The 13,597-nt window shown below is 44.5% G+C and overlaps 1 pseudogene across 1 annotated transcript in view; it reads right to left on the bottom strand.

Annotated features, from left to right (window-relative positions):
- LOC149301680 (uncharacterized) overlaps positions 1 to 10,033 on the bottom strand; it is a 30,445-nt pseudogene extending 20,412 nt beyond the window's left edge. The window contains exons 1-3 of the transcript XR_016272244.1: positions 9,959 to 10,033; positions 7,613 to 7,733; positions 1,683 to 2,731 (exon numbers count right to left, since the gene is read on the bottom strand). The product of XR_016272244.1 is annotated as an uncharacterized LOC149301680 (transcript). The remainder of the gene's footprint in view (positions 1 to 1,682; positions 2,732 to 7,612; positions 7,734 to 9,958) is intronic.
- Between the last annotated feature and the right edge of the window lie 3,564 nt (positions 10,034 to 13,597).

Genomic DNA, 13,597 nt, shown 5'->3' on the forward strand with positions numbered 1-13,597 from the left:
ATGCTGTTATGACCGGAAGTAAACATATATAAAATTATAATTATATCTACACGCTGATGTTGACCAGAACCTGGGGGGTGTATACATGTGCATTCATATGTACTTACATATTCCTCTATGCATTTCCTTATGTTTAAATTGTATGCAAGTAGAAGAGTATATATAAATATATAAATCATATATATATGATCCAACATATATGTGTGCATGTGTTTGCATCTCTCTCTCTCTCTCTCTCTCTCTCTCTATATATATATATATATATATATAAATACATGTGCGTACACAGGTATCTATGGGTATGTATAGATGTATCTATGGGTATTGTATGCAAGATCTATAGACTTTAAACATTCCATGTCTGTGTGTGTAGGCTCTTAAAAGTACAAGTCAGAATGCACTTAAATAGAGATGCCTCCACATACATACATATATATATACAGATGTATATATACAGATGTATATGCACAAACACACATGCCACATACATCTGTTGTTGTCCATTGTTCTGGTCCGTTGTTCCAGGTGATGCTGGAGAAGAGGCCCTGCCTCCAATGGAACCAGAGGCTGCAGGCGATGACCCAGCCCCCATATTTTAAACCAAACCTTACGGCTGGCAGTGGATCATAACTCCAAGGCCTGTCTCTTATAGTCGAATCGTAATGGGTTAACAAAGGAAGTGTGTCCCACTGCTTGGTTAGTTCTCTTTCCGCTTTCAGGGATCAGTGCAGAAGCTCCAGAAGGTGAAATGAGAGATCACACACCTGTCACCAATCTAGGTGTTCTTCTTTACATCTAGAGTGGTGAGTAAATACAGAATTGTGCTATAAAACTTTTAATCAGACACATAAGAGACCAGATCTGGGTTCAAACACTTTGTATGTAACATTTATTCTAACATTAGGGACATTCATTCTAATATATTACATGTCAAGAGGCCTCAAATCATGCACACATTCATACAATGCTCATGCACACAAATCTTCCTAGCGGTCGGTCAGTTTTCTGAAAGAGCGATGGGTGCCAGTTCCAGCTGATTTTGGCACACTGGCACCATGGTTTTGAAGATTCCTTTATGCTTTTTATATGTGCATCATTTTTCCTGATGAGTGACTTCTTGTTCCCATTCCGTTCTTGTTCTGGTGCTCTTTACATCAAGTTGTGTTATACACAATCCATTCTTCTTTTAGTACATTCAGTTTCATGTCCTTGCATTATGCTGTCTTTATCTTTTACACATTCAGTTTGAGCTTTTCTTGCTTCTCTGTGAAAGATCCTTCATCTCATACTTCATCTTCTAATTCTGTCACATTCACACATAACACACCTACCCAGCATGCTACGTCTTCCTGTATGGCAGGGGCTTCGACTAGATGGCGCTTGTGGTGCCTTACAAAGCCAGAATCCTATAAATCCATGCTTTGTCATCCTGTGTGTCGGGGGTTGCACTCCATGGGTCCAGTGGTCCATTCTTATTCTAGAATTCTATAAAAAAAATAAAAACAACTACAACAACAACACAACACAACACAACAACATACAAAAATCAATAACTTTATGAACAGACAACCCTTAAAAACAAAATCACAAGGGCTTTCTCTTATCACCAATGCATTGAAAATATTTTTCTTGTAATACTTCTTAACAAATACAGTGTTAGTTTACTGCTGGCATTTATGTGCTTTCTCTCCTGCATGGACTCTCTGATGTATCATTATGTATGACTTCGAAGAGAAACATTTCCCACAATGCTGGCATTTGTATGGCTTCTCTCCTGTGTGGACTCTCTGATGTTTCACTAGGTCTGACTTCTGAGAGAAACCTTTCCCACAATGCTGGCATTTGTATGGCTTCTCTCCTGTGTGGACTCTCTGATGTATCACTAGGTTTGACTTTAAAGGAAAACCTTTCCCACAATGCTGGCATTTGTATGGCTTCTCTCCTGTGTGGACTCTCTGATGTGTCACTAGGCTTGACTTCTGAGAGAAATATTTCCCACAATGCTGGCATTTGAATGGCTTCTCTCCTGTGTGGACTCTCTGATGTATCAGGAGGTTTGACTTCTGAGACAAACCTTTCCCACAATGCTGGCATTTGAATGGCTTCACTCCTGTGTGGAGTCTCAGATGTGTCACTAGGTTTGACTTTAAAGGAAAACCTTTCCCACAATGCTGGCATTTGAATGGCTTCTCTCCTGTGTGGATTCTCAGATGTATCAGGAGGTTTGACTTCTAAGAAAAACATTTCCCACAATGCTGGCATTTGTATGGCTTCTCTCCTGTGTGGACTCTCTGATGTTTCACTAGGTCTGACTTCTGAGAGAAACCTTTCCCACAATGCTGGCATTTGTATGGCTTCTCTCCTGTGTGGACTCTCTGATGTGTCACTAGGCTTGACTTCTGAGAGAAATATTTCCCACAATGCTGGCATCTGAATGGCTTCTCTCCTGTGTGGATTCTCAGATGAATCAGGAGGCTTGATGTCTGAGAAAAACCTTTCCCACAATGCTGGCATTTGAATGGCTTCTCTCCTGTGTGGATTCTCAGATGTATCAGGAGGTTTGACTTCTGAGAAAAACCTTTCCCACAATGCTGGCATTTGTATGGCTTCTCTCCTGTGTGGACTCTCTGATGTCTCACAAGGTCTGACTTTGAAGGAAAACATTTCCCACAGTGCTGGCATTTATGTGGCCTCTCACATCTATGGACTCTCTCAAGACTGACATGTTCTTCTGAAAAAAAAAAAAGAACAATGACACACAAGACTGACTCTCTGAATCAAGAGAGGAATGTGTTACCCCAAGATTTAGCCACCTGTTAACCCTTCCCTATTTGATATAAAATTAATAAAGTTGGAGTGGGTGCCCTGAATTTAGCATTTTTGCAGGTATGGATCCCTACTCATAGGAGGTAGCAAAGAAGAGATTGTAGGAGAACCTGCCTTGAGAAAATGAGTGGATTTAGCTGCATGATCCATTTATGTCTGTAGAGGTTGAAGGGATTATGGCTAAGGAATGGGACTGGAAGGAAATAGTCAGAAAAAGGCTCTGAGAATCAGTGTGCTAATCCCTTTTGTCTGAGGTACTTGCACCAATAATAATAATGATGCTGATGATTTATTTATAGCCTGCCCAATCACAAGGAATCTGGGTGGGTTACAACAATAAAAATAAAGAGAATAAAATAAAATACAAAAATAAATACAATACAGTAAAATAAAACAGAGCGACGTGAGTTACAGTAAAATTCACAGTTAGGCCTGATGGAAATTGGGCCTGTCTTTTTCACTCCCTCCTAGGTCTGATGATGACAATTGGGGCGGAGGGAGGGCTCTTCTTTTTGAGGCCAGAATATAATTTTAATTTAATTTAATTTAATTCTCCTCATTAATTTAAGAGAAGAAGTGATGGACAGAGTGAAGGAAGTCACAGTAAATGGGGAGAGCTTAAACCAAGCCCTCATTGCATTAAATTTGGTTTCAGACCATTCTTTCCTCACCCAGGAAACATTCTAAAGCAATTTAAACCTTTTCATACCCTCAGTTTCTGCCACTAAGGAACAATTACAGCATAAATATCTGCTCCTAGTGGCTGTTCTTCAGCCTCAGTCCAGTTGCAGGCAGACACTCTGCTCCCTATTGCATGGGGTAAGAAAGCCAGGGTACCTTTCCCAAACAGAATTTTAATTCGGGCTATGTCCGGGTCCAATCTTATGTAAATCACTGCCGAATCTATTGGCCAAATCCATCCCAGATGTAGCCTGGGTCCGAGGCATGCTCAGCCATCCCCCTCTTTTTTAAGTGGAAGCTTCCAACACTAAAAAAATGGCCGCTGAAGTGCTGCAGGGATTCGGGCTGAATCCAGGATGGATTTGGCTGGTGGATTCAGCGGAGATTCACATATGATAGGACCCGGATGCAGCCTGAATCAGAATTCAATTCAGAAAAGTTAAGCTGGCTTTTTTATCCCATGCGATAGGGTCCTCTGTCGGTTTACATGGCTAAGCACCTCAATACACTCTCCAACCCCACTTGCCATGGGAGCTACTGACTTCTCTCCCCATTCCGGATTCTCAGCAACTGGGATTGAGATCCATCCAGGCAACATATTACCATTAGCAAAGGCTTACATTTATTCACCACTCCCACCTTTGTTACCTAATTCTCTCTGTGCATGTGTGTTCATTTTGCCTTTCAAATGCCTTTGGAGTTCTGTGTGATTGCAGACCTGCTATAGCTTTGCTGGATCCTGAGGTCACTGTTGCCTCAATCAAACTATATCTCCCCTTTGAGCTAAGTATCTAATTCCCCTAAAAGCATAGCACTTGCAGGTGTCTTCCCCAAACTCCAGCATTTCAGGTAAAAGACCCTAAGCAAGCTCAGGTAGGAAAAAGAAACATTAGAGAAAAAGGAATTTTTGTGTTGCCTTTCCTTTCTTCATAGACATTGTTCATAATTGCTAAATGGAAGCCCTTAATATGTCTGAAAACCAGGGTCTGAGCCGGTTCTCACCAGTTCAGTTCTTAAAACCTGTCAGGTTGGTGGCTGCCTCCCAATCCCCAAGGCCCCTCTCTTGACCCTTCCCAGAGGTCCTTTCCTGTCCACATACCTCACCTTATTTCCCCTCACCTTCCCACTAGGGCCCTCCGTTCTGGTAGTCAAGCCTGCTGTCCCAGCCCAGGATTTCCTCTGCCCCATCTAGGATTCGCCCCTTCTCACTCGCTGCCCCTCACTCCTGGAACCTTCTTCCCCCGCGAGCAAGAGCCATCACTTCATTAACCAGCTTCAAAACGGAGCTGAAGACCATCCTGTTCAGAGAAGCGTTCCCAGGCATTGCATAATTGTCACTTGCTATTTGATGTTCTTTTCTTGTCTGTTTTATTGAATCATTTCCGGTATTGCTATGTATTTTATATGTATTATCTTAGTAGACAGGCCCCTTAGCCACCACCACTCCCTTCTCCTTCTGTGTCATGTCTTTTTAGATTGTAAGACAGAGGGCAGGGAACCGTCCAATTAAAAAGATTGTATGTACAGCGCTGTGTAAATTTACAGCACTTTATAAATAAAGGTTAATAATAATAATAATAACAACAACAACAACACAGAGCTAGGCAATCCTGGCTTTGCTCCTGCTTTCCTTTCCTGGCTCCCAGAGACCTGATCCCCTTCCCTTTCTCCCTCCACTCTCCAACCTTCCCTCTTGCCTATCCGCACTGCTTCAGCTTTCACCTTCAGCATCTCTTTCCTGCCTTTCTGTTTTTCCCATTCCCTCCATCTCTCTATCACAGACACACATCCACAGCATGTGATGCACAAAAGGGACATTCTGAGTCCCATTTGTTGAGAAAGGCAGGATAATCAATATACAAATAAGTCATTGGGAAAGCAAGAGCAAGGGGGCTGGGACCTGGACTCCAATTTTGGTGAGGGTCAAGTGCCAGCCTTAAGGCATCTATAAGACAGGGATGGCCTAATGTTGGGGATGGGGGGTCACACTGGCCCACAGGGGATCTCAGGAGCAACCTAACATTGTATTGTCTGGGGGTGAAATGAAATACTATTTTCTCCTCAGTATCCCACAGCATCCCTTTGGGGAACCAGAGGCCATTTTGCCACTATTGGGCTCTCTCTGAGCCATTGTAGGGCCAAGGGAGGCCTTTTCCCCAAGAAGACTCTCCTGAGCCTGAAAAGCCTGGAAGAAGGGCCAAAAAAGCCAGGAAACTTAGGACCTTTCCAGAAGGGCACCCTAGTACGTACTGTGTACGTACTAGGGTTGCCCGGGGGCATCTTTTTCAGACGCCCCCAACCCTAGTACGCACACAGTACGTACAAAATGGTGGCGCCCATTCTACATGCAGATGGTGATGCCCATTAGGATGTCACGACTGCGCCGCATTCAAACGGAGCGGCATGGACGTGACGTCCTGGTGTCATGAAAGGGCGCTTGTGGCGCCCTTTCCACGGTGCAGGAAGGAACTCCATTTTGGAGCTCCTTCGTTCATTTGTGTCGCTGGTGCAGCCTTTAGAGAGCTGCGCCAGCGATACAAAAGAGAAAGGTGCAGAGTGGCCCCTTTCTCCTTTCCACGCCACTGTTGGGGTGTCTTTGGGGCTTGAAGCCCCAAGGACACTTTTTCCAGGCCACGGCGTGGAAAAGCGTTGGATTGGGGCCTCAGGGCTGCCGCTGTGGCAGCTGAGGCCCTGATCCGTTGATGAAAGGGGCAGGTACAGGCCACCCCAAAGGGGCAGTCTGTAAACCGCCCTACTGAGGGATGTGCTGAGGAGCATTTGGGGGTGAAAAGCATTTATCTCCATAGTTCCTTCCCACAGAATCCTAGAATTGGCAGTTTAGAATGGGATATTTAGAATCCTTAGAAAGTGGAGAGCAATAGTGCCTCACCAAACTACAAATTCCAAGATTACACAGGATATTGTTATGACAATTAAACTACGTGTGAAAGTAGCTTAGGACTCATAGTAGACCACAAGTTGAACATGAGGCAGCTAAAAAGGTCAATATGATCCTAGGCTTTATCAATAAAAGTATAGTGTCTAGATCAAGAGAAGTAATAGTGCCACTCTATTCTGCTTTGGTCAGGCCTCACTTGAAATAACCCTGTGTCTAGTTCTTGGCACCACAATTCAAAAAGGATGTTGAGAATCTGGAGAGTATCCAAAGGAGGGCAACCAAAAAGGTGAAGGAACTGAAAACCATCAAGCCCTATGAGAAGTGGCTTAGGAGCTGGCTATATTTATCCAGGAGAAGAGAAGGTTAAGAGTGGATATAATAGCCCTGTTCAAATATTTGAAGAGATGTCACCTTGATGGATCAAGCTTGCTTTCTCCTATTCCAGAGAAAAGGAGAGGAACAGTGGATGCAAGCCACAGGAAAAGAGATGCCACCTAAAGATTAGGAGGAACTTGCTGACAGTAAGGGCTGTTCGAGAGTGCAATATACTTCCTCTGAACGTGGTGGAGTATCATTATTGTTATTATTGGCCTGGTACAAATGGGCACTTTGTGGCATGCCGGCGGTGATTTTAGGGTTTGGGAGCATGCAGTAACTGCGCACTCCCAAAGCCTAATACTTATGGGCAGCACAATCTTGACGCAGCGCCATCCATATGGCGCATGCATCCATGACATGTCTTGTGTGACGCGTCCAAACAGCACGGCGCATAAGACATATCACCGTGACGCTCCAAGGTGCAAATGGCGCCTTGGTGGCATCACAGGAAGGAGTTCCATTTCTGAGCTCCTTTTGGCTGCAGATCGTTCTTGCAGCCATGAGGTTGCTGCGGCAATGATCCGGAGGAGAAAGGGACAGCCTGTGGCCACCCCTTTCTTCTAATCTGTACTGAGCCATTGTTATTATTAAGATTTATTTCTAAAGCGTTCCTTCTTTGGAGATCTTTAAACAAAGGCTGGATGACTATCTGTTGGGGGTGCTTTGAATGTGTATTCCTGCATGGCCAGGGGTTTAACTGGATGGCCCTTGTTGTCTATTCCAACTCTATGATTCCATAATTCTAAAGTGGAAACATAGCACCATGACAATGTAGTATGAAAGGACCCTCAGTCTTCACAGGAAGGGCAGTGGAGTCAAGTTCCTTACCCACAGAGGCCACATTCTCATAATTCGCCATCATAACATCGCTGTACAGAAGTCTCTGCTTCTTTGTCAAGAGTTTCCATTCATCCTCGGTGAAATATATCGCCACATCCGCAAAAGTCACCTGCAATAGAAAATAGCCCTCATCTAGAGAGTGACTAATAAAAGGGGAGGAAAGGACATGGTTCATGCCAAATATTATTTCATTACTTCAGAATTTATCCCAGGAAACAAACTTTAAATAATGTTAGCAAGCAAAAAGCTACTGCCTTTGAAATCCAGTTTGTCTCGAATCCTTTGTGAGGCTACAAGCCCCTCTGTTTGGAAGAGAAAACTGAATTTCTCAGGCAGCCTCCATGCTTTTGCACAGGAAAACTTGTAGGTGTTGATAAAGTAAAACATGCCAATGCTGTCCCAATTTAAAAGATATTTTAAAACCTTTGTTGGAGGTAGCAACCTCAAATAGTACAGGTCCCATCCATTGGCCTTCTCTTTATCATTCTCCCGTGAAGCCTAAAATGTGGTATATTCACATCCATATAACATATCCGATATCATAGTTTTGTGGATTTGGGATGATACTGCTATATGGCCAACATGGCTCCCGCTGGATATGTCAATTGCATGTGTGTGTGTGTGTGTGTGTGTGTGTTTGTAGGATAAAATCTGGGAAGCAAAGCTCTGAGTTTCTGACATTCTCTGGGTGTCAATAGGAAGGTCTTTTCACATCATCCTGTTTCCCATCCATTTCCTCCTGGATTCACCCCACTCCATTTTCTTCCAGACCCCCCCCCAGCTCTCTCTCCCCTCCAAGGGACTGACTGGGTCTGTGGCCTTCAAGTACGGCCTCCTTTGGAGGAAATGGTGAGCTAACAGGGAGGGCTGAAGGACAAACTCTGCCAGAGCTGGAGAACCATGGTGGCTGCATTACTGGCTCTGGTCGAAGGTGGGGCAGCCCTTGAGGAGGGTGAGGAATGCCTGCAAAAGACACCCCAGCCCCACCATCACCAGAGGTTAGAAGTCAGTTGCTCTGCCTTCCCTGAGGCCATCTCAGTAGCAAGAGCCCCACAGAGTGAGAGTCCAAAAGGACAGGGGGCTACCTGGGTCTCGGACATTTCCTATCCCTTCTTGTTCCTCTCAGGAACGGTCTTGTGCAGTTGCTTGCATGGCCAGAGGAATGTAGCCCATAGCAATGTGTTGTGGCTGGGAAGACCCATTTCCGTCCCACTGACCACTGGGGCTGAGCTCTGAGGGGGTGAGAGGAGAGGGTCAGAGGGCTGTTGCCAGAGGAAGGGGCACAGACCAGGTTCAATGCTGCAATATCTTTCACACAGTTGGTCTCAAGGGTGCTGCAAAATCCCTCTGCACACAATCACTACATCTTATAACCCATCCAATCATATTTGATTCACTATTATTCAGTCTGAACCATCAAATGATTTTCATTACCATGATAAGGGCCTGAATCATACTATTAGTCTCAGCCCAAGAAGACCTATTGATCCCATAGGATTTACAACCCTGTGTGGAATAAGCTGAGTTTCACAAGTATTGTGATTTCACATAAGCAAAACTGCCTCTGTTCCTCACCAGAGTAGACCCACTGAATCAGCTGAATTTACCTATCTCTTGAAGAATCGTTTAGTAGTTGATTGAAAGGGTCTATTCTAGCTCGATATACACAATATATAATATATAAACCAAAGATAAGATAAAAACAAAATAATTTAGGCTATGGCTGGGATACTGAGGATAGATTAAGATATTGACTATCCCAAAACATATACTACATTTAGCCACCAAAGAATTATAGGGCATTTATCCATTTGTTGCCAAATTTCAGTGGCAAATGTCATATTTAAAAAACAGTTCTGGAGAACGCTGTGGGCTTGAGGGCCACAGCTTAGATCCAGAGATGTTCCCCCATATCCCCCAACATTTCACAGATGGGAAAAGAAAGATACACGTGGACAAACTACACCAGAAGGTGGTCAAGATGGCCAAAGATGTTTATGAGGAAGGTCACAAAAGTGAGTTTGCTTTTGCCTCAGACTCCTAGCAAGGACAAGTCCCTGCCCCTTCTTACCTCTTCTTTTCCCACTTTTGAGTTGATGGGGTTCAAAATCCTTGGCACTCATTTTGTAGGAACTGAAGTGAGCTGAGGACAAAGGGGAAAGTGGGAGGAGGAGAACAAAACAGGGACATTTTTGAAAGCCCCTGAAAAAGTGGGGTGACAGAGGATTTACCAGGACTGTCTCTGCCAAATTGGGAGAGTATGTTCTCCACTTGCTTTCATGAACTGGCCCAGCAGTGAAACACATGAGACTAATAACCAGGATGGGGACTCACCAAAGAGTTGTTGTACCTTTGTGGCCCCTTTCTGTTGGAGCGCAACTCCCTCCGCTTGGCCTCTGTGTCAGCCATCAGGTGGGCAGGGGGTTCCTAGTAGTCCTGCACTTGGGTCACTTCCAGAATGAGAGGCCCCACAGCCGTGTACAAGGAAGCCGAGATGAAGTTCCTGAGAAAAGGGACCAGGGTTAGGATCCGCTTGGCAAGAAGCCCTGCAGCACTCAAAGACACAGAGAAAAGCATCCTGCTGGTGACATACACAGGTGACATAAGCCTCTTTTGGGCCGATGCAGAGGTGGGCATCCCAGTGTTCACCAGTGCTTTTCCCCAGCATCAGCCCCTTTCCCAAGAAGGTTGCATCCGCACTATAGAAATAAGGCACATTGACACTGCTTTAACCGCTATGGAATATTGGGATTTTACCTTTGGACACTTAGCCTTCTCTGCCAGAGAGCTCTCATGCCACAACAAACTACAAATCCCAGGATTCCATAGGATGGAGCCAGGAGAGTTAACACACTTTAGAACTAGATTATTTCTGCAGTGCAGATACAACCTGAGTCGGTTTTAAAAGGGTAGAAGCACCCATGTCTTGTTTTTACCCTCCTAATAATGGTCTTCCTTTAAAAAAAAAGTAGTTTGTATTTCAGTCTAATCCATATTCTTCTTGTTGTTGTTTGTTTGTATGTTTGTTTGTTTCATTCTTGGTAATATGAGTTATTCTGGTCTGCCTCCTTCCTTCTTGTCTGAAAGTCTCTTAATAAGGAAACTGGGAAGACTTTTAAAACCTCCCAAAGGAGCCACTTTTGGCCTTTTTTGGGGGACTAGCCTCCTCTTAGAAGCCAAAGCCAAATGTTTGTGAAGAAGAAGAATAAGGCTTGTATTAAAACTATCCTCCCATTTCTGATCCCTTTTAAAACCCATGTTCCCCAGAAAGAGCAGAGCTGTGTATAAGAAAAGACACACAAAGGGACACACTTCCTTCCTTTTGGCCCAAGGAGCCTGGCCTCCTTCTGACTCTGGAGCCTCAGGAGAGAGAGAGGAGCCTCTGTTCAACTGAAGCCTCAGAGAAGGTTCCAGAACATTATTCCCCACAGTCCCAAGCAGCACAAAATGGCAGCCAGAACACAAAATGGCCACCTCCACCTCAGCACTTGGCAGTTGGAGGCCTCAGCACAGCAGTGAAGCCTACCCTTCCAAGCCTTGTCACTCCCCTTCCTCCTTGTCTCTCTCTCTGCTTCTCACTCTCTCTTCTGCGCGCAGAGCTAAATAGAGAGGCAGAAGCTCCTCCCCTTCTTTAATCTGGCCAATGGGAGCAGAGGAGCTGGGAGGCCCCGCCCCCTGCCCCACCCTCACAGGCTCCTCCTGCAGTTAATATGGAACAAGGCAGGAGGGACCCTGGTGCCCCAGCCACACGGACACTGGCGAAAGGCACACATTCCCAGAGCCTAAGACCCATGAAATGCAGGGCAGGACCCCTCCTCCTTCTGGGCATGTGGATGCTGGGAGATCCAGTCAAGCAAATACACTGTAAATCCCATTGGAAAGATAAAAGGTTACTACTGCCTTTCAGATCCAGTTTGCCCCAAATTCTTTATGGGGCCAGAAACCTCTTTGTTAGGAAGCGAACCCCGAATATCTCAGGAAGGCCCTATATCTCCCCAGGCCCCTTCCCTCCAGGGCCTCCTTCCTCTCTTTCCCTCAGTCTCTCTCTCTCCCCTGAAGGCCTCAAATGTCAACTGCCAAGCACTCAGGCAGAGACAGCCATTTTGTGTTCTGGCAGCCATTTTGTTTTCTGGTGGCCATTTTGTGTTCCAGTGGCCATTTTGTTTTCTGGCAGCCATTTTGTTTTCCGGTGGCTATTTTTTGTTCTGGAGGCCATTTTGTGTGCTGGTTGTGAGTGTGGAGAATGTTCCAAAACCTTCTCTGAAGCCTCAGTTGAACAGAGGTACACTGTTGCCAATTTTGTGACTTTCACACGGAAATTGGGATTTTTGAGTGCTTTCTGTGTGATTTCTGTGCCTGGCTCTATTCTGTGGAGATTCAGGGACTTTTGCACATTTCAGCTCCAGCCCTGAAAAAAAACAACCCAATTTCCGGGACAAACCCCCGAAATTGGCACCAGTGGCCCTGACTCTGAGAGCGAGGCTACAGAGCAACCAGTCCTGTTGGGAGTCACACTGAGAGTTTTCAGGCAATCAGAGAGAGGAGAGTGGTCATCCGCCCCCCCTCCCGCCCTCAGGAAAAGCTCAGCCAGGGCAGACGTGCGGGAGACAAGGCTCTTATACACACACACACACACACATATATATATATATACATACAACACACACACACATATATATACACATACATGTCACAACAAACTACAATTCCCAGGATCCCCTGGTTTGACAAGGGAATTGCCTCCACGCTTAGAGATCACAGCCCCAGAGAAAGAGTCTACAGTACATCAGTGTTGCCAATTTAAGTCCACTTCTTAGCTGCATTTGGATTTAATAATGATAATAATAATGGTGATGATGATACAGAGATAGATCTTGTAGCACCTTTGAGACACACGAAAGAAAAGTTGCCAGCATGAGCTTTCCTAGACTTAAGCGTACTGCCTCAGATGCATGGGAATTGTAGTTTATTGTGGCACCAGAGCTCTTTCTCAGAAAACTACAATTCCCAGGGTTCCCTAGCACTGAGCCAGGGCAGTTAAAGCAGTCTCAAACTGGATTATTTCTGCAGTATGGATTGGATCTTGAGCATTTATAATAACAAAGGTCCAAAACACACTGCAGAAATAATCCAGTTTAAGACCGCTTTAACTGCCCTGGCTCCATGCTAGGGAATCCTAGGAATTGTAGTTTGCTGTGGCACCAGAGCTCTTTCTGATAGAGAAGGCTCAATGTCTCACAAAACTACAATTCCCAGGGCTCCCTAGCACTGAGCCAGGGCAGCTAAAGGGGTGTCAAACTGGATTATTTATGCAGTGTGGTTGCAGCCGAACACGTTTCTATTTGGCACAAAGCTTCCTGGACCCCCTTCATGTCAAAATAAATAGCTTAAAGGTATTAGAAGGACTGAAAGATTCTTTGTTTGGTCCAATGGTAATTTTGAGAGTTGAAATAAGGTACAATTATTTTTATTCAATTAGGGTTACATTTATTTGCAAAAGATCCGCCATATTAATAAATATATAAATACATCCTATTATTATTATGATTATTATTATTAACATTACGGGAACGTTACAGGGATTTTGACTGAATATTCCGTGTAATATTTGGGGGGGGGGGAATTCCGTGCATTTTGGTAAAACTGTTAAGGAAAATGCAACATGGGATATACAGTGAAAGAAATAAAACATGTATGTGAGAGTCAGGGTGACTCAGCAGAAGCAATTAGAAGCCACACAGGTGTAAAAGGTAATGCAATTAGCAAGTCCTAAATGCCAAAGACAGAAATGTAAAGTGGATAATTGAACACACCTGAGAATTGTTAAAGTGGACAAGGTGAAATGATGAAATCATTAATTGTGGGTTGAACCAAGAGAACCAATGAGAGTGGATGTACACGCCCACTGGGTGGAAACAGACAACAGTGGGTGGTGTTTTGCAATGACTATAATAATGGCTATGAATCCCAATG

Source organism: Sceloporus occidentalis, unplaced genomic scaffold (genome assembly GCF_023333645.1).
Source record: "Sceloporus occidentalis isolate IW3139 unplaced genomic scaffold, rSceOcc1.0.p SCAF_21, whole genome shotgun sequence".
NCBI classification, from domain to species: Eukaryota; Metazoa; Chordata; class Lepidosauria; order Squamata; family Phrynosomatidae; genus Sceloporus; species Sceloporus occidentalis.